At 37.2% G+C, this 7,080-nt stretch overlaps 1 pseudogene; it reads right to left on the minus strand.

The window, feature by feature from the left end:
* Positions 1–1,325: 1,325 nt before the first annotated feature.
* On the minus strand, positions 1,326–6,448 carry LOC147827113 (large ribosomal subunit protein eL39 pseudogene; annotated as a pseudogene).
* Between the last annotated feature and the right edge of the window lie 632 nt (positions 6,449–7,080).

Below are 7,080 nucleotides of genomic sequence, written 5' to 3' on the forward strand. Positions count from 1 at the left end.
ACCTTTATTAGTCTGGCCAGACGGCACTCCCAAAGCTAAGTAGCTGAGAGAGGCAGCTGGCTCAGAGTCCGAGGCTGTTTTTATAGGGGGTTGAAAGGGGTAGGTTACATGTAGGTTTACGGGAAAAAAGGAACAAGAGTTTGGCTCATCGTCACATGTTGATGGTCAGCATAACCGCAGTGAGGACACTATGACCATAATCAGCAGATTTAGTTACGGTCTGTTCTACTGATAGTAGTTCCGGGAATTTTCTGTTCTCCGGACAAACAAGGGGTAGAATGCTTTGCTTAGGAGGTTACAGATCTTATCTACTATTTCAAGACTAGCAAATACATTTTAGCCATTAGACATAACGAAGTCTGAGGGAATACATAAGTTTTGAATCATACAATCCCACAGAAACAACGCAAAATCTAAACATGTGTGTCCAACTTATTTCACTTATGTTCTCGAGGTGCATCCATTTACTTTAAAATGTCTCAAGTGTATCGTTCTTTATAAGTGTAGTACTCCATTGTATATAAAAACCATATTTTCTTCATTCATCTGTTGATGGGCAACTGGGCTGTTTCCAAGATTTCACCATTAATGGGGAGATACCTAGAAAGGGAACAGCAGGGTCAAATGGAATCTCTAGTTTTGGTTTTCTTAAAGAATTTCCAAAAAAAAATAAAACAATTTCCACAGTGGTTGCACCAGTCCACACTTCCACCAAGATTGGAAAAGGATTCCTTTTTCCCCACAGCCCTGCCAGCATTTCTTTCTTTCTTTTTTTTTTTTTCTTAAAAGCAAGTTTTATTTATTTATTTATTTTTGTATTAAATTCTTTTATTGGTACATTGTAGGTATACAACACAATTACATTTCTCATTGGGAATTGTACCTTTATATAATGCATCTTGGTTCTTATTTTTTCCCCATTCCTAGCCCTCCCTTCATGCCCTCCACCCTTCCCTATTTACAAAGACTTTATTTCCATTTTTTCCATTTCTCATTTTTTCCTTTCCCTTCTTGCCTTTCCCCTGCCCCTCCCACTACCCCTACCCCTTTGGACCTTTTCTTCCTACTTTACATTATCGATTATTCATTCTAATCATTGGTACATTTTAGGCATACAATATAATGACATTCATCATTGGAAATTTGCACCTTTACATAGTCTCTCTTGGTTCTTATTTTTCACCCTTGCCCAGCCCTCCCTTCAACCCCTCCATTCCTCCCTATTTACAAAGATTTTCTTCCTATTTTTCCATTTTCTCATATTAATCCCATTCCCTTCTATCCTTTCCCCTAGCCCTCCCACGTCCTTCCCCTTTGCCCCTTTTCTTCCTACTTCACATGACCTATTATACATTTAGTCCTTATTTACACTTTCAGTTTCTCACACCAGAGAAACTATTCGGTATTTACACATGTGTGTCCTATTTATTTCACTTAAGAGTATTGCCTCAATGTGCATCCACTTACCTATAAATGTATCTAATTTCTCATTTTTTATGGCTGAGTAGTACTCCATTTTATAAAAAAAACCACATTTTCTTTATCCAGTCTCCAGTTGATGGGCATTTGGGCTGTTTCCAAGTTTTAGCTATTACAAACTGCGTTGCTATGAACATGGGCACACATATATCACTGTGGTATGATTCTTTGAATTCTTTGGGGAAGATCCCCAGCAGTGGAATAGCGGGGTCAAATGGGACTTCCAGTCCTAGTCCTTTGAGGTATCTCCATACTGATATCCACAGTGCTTGCACCAGTCTACACTCCCACCAGCAGTGGAGCAGGGTTCCTCTTTCCCCACAGCCCCACCAACATTTGTTATTGGTTGCTTTCATGATAGCAGCCATTCTTTCTGGAGTGAAGTGGAATCTCAGCCTTGTTTTCATTTGCATCTCTCGAATGACCAGTGATGTTGAACATTTTTTCATGTATTTATTTGCTATTTCTACTTCTTTGTCTGAGAAATTTCTGTTCATTTCAGATGCCCATTTTTGGATTGGGTCTTTAAATTTGGGAGGTCTGATCTTTTTAAGTTCTTTATAGATTCGAGATAGTAGACCTTTGTCTGAGGAAGAGCAGGTGAAGATTTTTTCCCACTTTGTGCGTTGTCTCTTCACACTGCTCCCGCCAGCATTTCTTATTGGTTGACTGTTTGCTTGATAATAGCTGTTCTTTCTGGAGTGAGACAGAATCTCCCTGTTCTTTTAATTTGCATTTCTTGAATACCAGTGATATTGAAGATGTTTCATGTATTTACTTGTTGTTTGTACTTCTTCATCTGAGAAGTGTCTATTCATTTCAGATGGCTATTTTTAGATTAGTCTTTAAATTTGGGGATCTGATTTTTTTTTTTTTGAGTTCTTTATATATTTAAGATATTCATCCTTTCTCTAAGGAATAGCTGGTAAAATTCCATTCTTTGGGTTGGCTCTTCACTCTGTTGGTGGCTTCCTTTGCTATGCAAAAGGGCTTTTTTTGGGGGGGGGGGTGAGGGTGTTCCAGGGATTGAACTCCAGACCTTGTGCTTACAAGGCAAGCAGTGGCACCACTGAGCTAAATCCCCAGCTGGCAAAAGCTTTTTAACTTGATGTGATCTCAGTTGATGCTTCTTTGTAATATTTGCCATGTGACCAGGTTTTGTTCATAAAATCTTTGCCTACACCTGTTTTCTAGAGTTTCACTGTTCTATTTTCCCAAAGATTTAGTGTTTCTGTTCCTATATTTAGATCTCTTACCCATTTTGATTTTAGTTTACTGCATGGTAAGACCTATGGGTCTAGGTTCAATTTTTAGCATGTGGAAAGCCAATTTTCCAAGCATCATATATTAAAGAGGCTTTCTTCCAGTCCAGCTGCTTGGGCCCTTTGTCAAAGATAAGCTAGCTGAGTGTGTTTGGAGTTGTTTCTGCACTTCTAATCTGTTCCATTCATCCTCAGGTCTATTTCTTTGCCAATACTATGTTTATACTAGTATATATACATAGTTCTAGTTTTCATGGTAGCTTTGTAGCATAACTTCCAATCAGAGATTGTGATGGCCCTTGCCTTGCCCTTGTTGCCCAGAATTACTTTTGGAATTCTAAGTTGCTTCTGGTTTCCATATGAACTTTAGGATTGTTTTCTCTAGTTTTCTGAGGTATACTATTGATATTTTTGCTGGGATTGCATTAGATATGTATAGCAGCTTTGGAGTATGGCCGTTTTCACTACATTGATTCTTCCTACCCAAGAACAGGGGATATCTTTCCATTTTCTGATATCCTCTTTGATCTCCTTTTGCAGGGTACTGTAGTTTTCTTTGTAGCAGTCTTTTCACTTCCTTTGTTAGATTGATTCCTAAGTATTTCATTTTTCTTCATGCTATTATGAAAGGTGTGATTGCTGTAATTTCTCTCAGTGAGTTTCTGATTCATGTACAGAAATGCTATTGATTTTTGAGTGTTGGCCTTGTATCCCACTACACTACTGAATTTATTACATCTAGGAGATTTTTGATGGAGTTTTTGGGGTCTTCTATATAGCGAATCATGTCATCAGCAAATAATGATAATTTCACTTCTTCCTTTCCTATCCTTATGCCTTTTTATTTCTCTTGTCTAATGGCTCTGGCTAATGTTTTCAGAACTATATTGCACAATAGTAGCGATAGTGGGCATCCTTGTCTTGTTCCCATTTTAGATTGAAGGCTTTCAGTTTTTTAACATTTAGTATGATATTTGCTGTTGGTTCATCACAGATGGCTTTTATTAGATTGATAAAAGCTGACCTTCAATCCCAATTTTCTATTGGGGTTTTACCACGAATGGGTTTTGGATTTTGTCAAATGCTTTCTCTGCATCGCATCAGATGATCATGTGTTCTTTGTCCTTGGTTCTGTTAATTTGGTGCATCACATTTATTGATTTGCATATGTTGAACCATCCCTGCATATGTGGGATGAATCCTCCTTGTTCATGGTATATAATCTTCTTGAAGATTTGCTGCATTCTGTTTGCCAGTATCTCATTGAGAATTTTCACATATATGTTAAAGGAGATTGGCCTGTACTTCTCTTTTTTGGTTGGAACTTTCTCTGGCTTTTGTATCAGGGTAATGCTTCTTTCCAGCAATGAGCTTGGAATTATCGCTTCCTTTCAATTCTGTTAAAGAGTTTGAGGAGAATTGGTGTTAGATCTTTCTAAAGAAATTGGTGTTAGATATTTTCTGGGTTTTTCTTGGTTGGTAGATTTTTAATTACTTCTTGAATTTCATTGACTGATATTGGGTTATTTAGAATTTGTATATCTTCTTGATTCAGTTTTGGCAATTCCTATGTATCTAGCAATCTGTCCATTTCTTCTGAATTTTCTTTCTCAACCGAGTTCAAGTTCTCAAAGTAGGTATTGATGATCTTGTGAATTTCTACAGGATCCATTGTGATTTCCTCCCTTTTCATTCCTGGTTGCAAGAATTTGAGTCTTTTCTTTCCTGTTTTTGATAAAGTTGACTAAGGTTTTGTCTATCTTATTTATTCTTTCAAAGAACTAACTCTTTGATTTATTAATTCTATGTGTTGTTTTCTCGGTCTCATTTGCATTAATTTCTATTCTGATCTTTATACTTTCCTCCCTTGTATATACCTTGGGTTTGACTTGCTCTTCATTTTCTAGAAGCTTCAGGTTCAAGATTAGGGTATTTATTTGAGCTTGCTTTGTCTTTCTAATGTGGCAATTCACTGCTATAAATTTCTTTCATAGGGCTGTTTTCATTGCCTCCCATGAGTTCCAGCATATCATATTGGCCTTATCATTTAACTGTAGAAACACTCTAATTTCTTCTTTAATTTCATCTGTGACCCAATGGTTGATTAGGAGGATTTTGTTTAATTTCTATGTGTTTATGCAGTTTCTGTGGTTTCTTTTGCCATTGATTTCCTATTTCATTCCACTGTGATCTCATAATATGTGTGGGATAATTCAGTTCCTTTGGTTTTACTTAAGCATGTTCTATGACCTAGTATGTAGTCTATTTTGAAGAAAGTCCCATATGCAGCTGAGAAGAATGAGTATTCTGTTGTCATTAGGTAAACACTCTGTAGATATCTACTAAGTCCATTAGTTCAAAGGTTTGGTTTGGCTCTAATATTCCTTTGTTGATTTTTTTTGTCTAGTTGATTGGTCTATTTCTGACAGTGGGCTACTGAGGTCCTCAATTACAATTGTATAATGCTTATCTGATTTTTCATATCCATTAGTGTTTTACTTATTTATTTATTTTTTAGGTTTCAAACATTTATTGTTGACTCAGTGTGATCACAGAACAAGATTCCTGATTAAGCACATTCAACTGTCCAGCCAATCGTATTTAAGCTTGATATGGTAATGTAATCTTGACCATGATAAAGAATGTATCATTTTGTGACTCTGGGGAGAGAAACATGCTGCATCTCATGTTCAATTCTTTACAGTCCCAGCTTGGTCCTCATCCAGTGTCTCCTCTTGGAGTTGTACCTGATCTTATTACCAGTCTTCATCCGAATCCATTGAGGCATGGGACAATTCTGCTTTTGCTTCTTGGCCAGAAATCACTTGATTCTGAAAGTCTTGTGAGAAGACATGGTTAGGCTCGGAGGCAAGCACATGCACACAATGGTGGACAGAAGCAGAAGAGTAGTGTTTGTCTTATATACTTGGCTCTGCTGGTATTTGGTGCATACATATTTATAATTATTACCTCTTCCTCTCTTTGTCTCTTTTCATCAGTCTTGGCTTGAAATCCACTTTGTCTGCAAATAGAATAGCTACTCCTGCTACCCCTGCACAAGGGGTATTGTTTTCCAGCCTTTGACTTTCAGTCTATGAATTTCTTTTTTAGTAACGTGTGTTTCTTGTATGTAGCATTATCGTTGGATCTTGTTTCCTGATCCTGCCAATCTGTTTCTTTTCTTTTTTGGTACCAGGGATTGAACTCGGGACCTTGCACTTGCGAGGCCGGCAGTGAAACCACTGACTGAGCTAAATCCCCAGCCTGTTTCTTTTAATTGGTGAATTGAGACCATTTACATTGATGGTTATAACTGATATGTGTTGACTTATCCTTGTTATATTACTTTCTTGTTGTTGGTTCCCTTCCTTTCCCCTCTGTTTAATCACTTGCCTTGCCTGGTGGATTCATTCTATTGTGATTCATGGAATTGTTGTCTTCATTGTCTTTTTCTGGAATATCCTTCAGAAATTTTTGGAGTGCTAGTTTGGTGGTCATGAATTTCTTCAGGTGTTCTTTATCAGGGAAGTATCTTATTTCTCTAACAATTTTGAAAGAAAATTTTGTGGGGTACATCAATCTGGTTTAGAGGTTTTATTCTTTTAGGTCTTGAAATACTTTACTCCAAGCTTTCCTTGCCTTAAGGGTTTATGTTGAGAAGTCTGCTGTGATTCTGATGTGCAGTTTTCCTTTATAGGCGATTTGTTTCTTTCCTCTAACAGTTTTTAATATTCTGTTCTTGTGTTGAATTTCTGGAATTTTGACTATTGTGTGCCTTGGCTGGTTTGTTTTTTTCCAATTATGGCTAATTAGAGTTCTGTATGCCTCACTTATTTGTACTGAAGTTCTTTTTCATGCAGAGAAAGTTTTCTGCCATTACTTCTGTGAACAGGATTTTAATGCTGTGTGTGCTATGTCCTTATCCAGTGATTCCAAGTAATCTTATATTAGTATTCTCTCTATCACCTCACAGCTACTGGATTGATTTTTCACGGTCCCTTATGTAGTAGGCCACTGTGAAATATGTGAAAGCCTGAGTGCTTGAAGGCATCTGAGGGCACCTGAGGACATAATCCCATTGTTTAGCACAAGTGCTTCATTGTTTAGCACAGTGAGTTCATTATATAATAATGAATCAGCTTCCACCACATGGCCTACAAGGTTGCTCAGAATGTTTTGTTTCACTATGTCTAAGTAAACTGATAAAAATTACTATAAGTGCTATGATTTAAAAATAAAGTTTGTTCTTGCACTCTTGTGATGTCTGTTGCACCCATCTTCTTATCTTTGGGAACCTCATCTGACCAGGACCCCTTTACCAACCTGACCTTGATACCTT

This window comes from Heterocephalus glaber, unplaced genomic scaffold, assembly GCF_053883595.1.
Source record: "Heterocephalus glaber isolate CG9 unplaced genomic scaffold, H.glaber_assembly_v1.0 deba00001454, whole genome shotgun sequence".
In the NCBI taxonomy this organism is placed as follows: Eukaryota; Metazoa; Chordata; class Mammalia; order Rodentia; family Bathyergidae; genus Heterocephalus; species Heterocephalus glaber.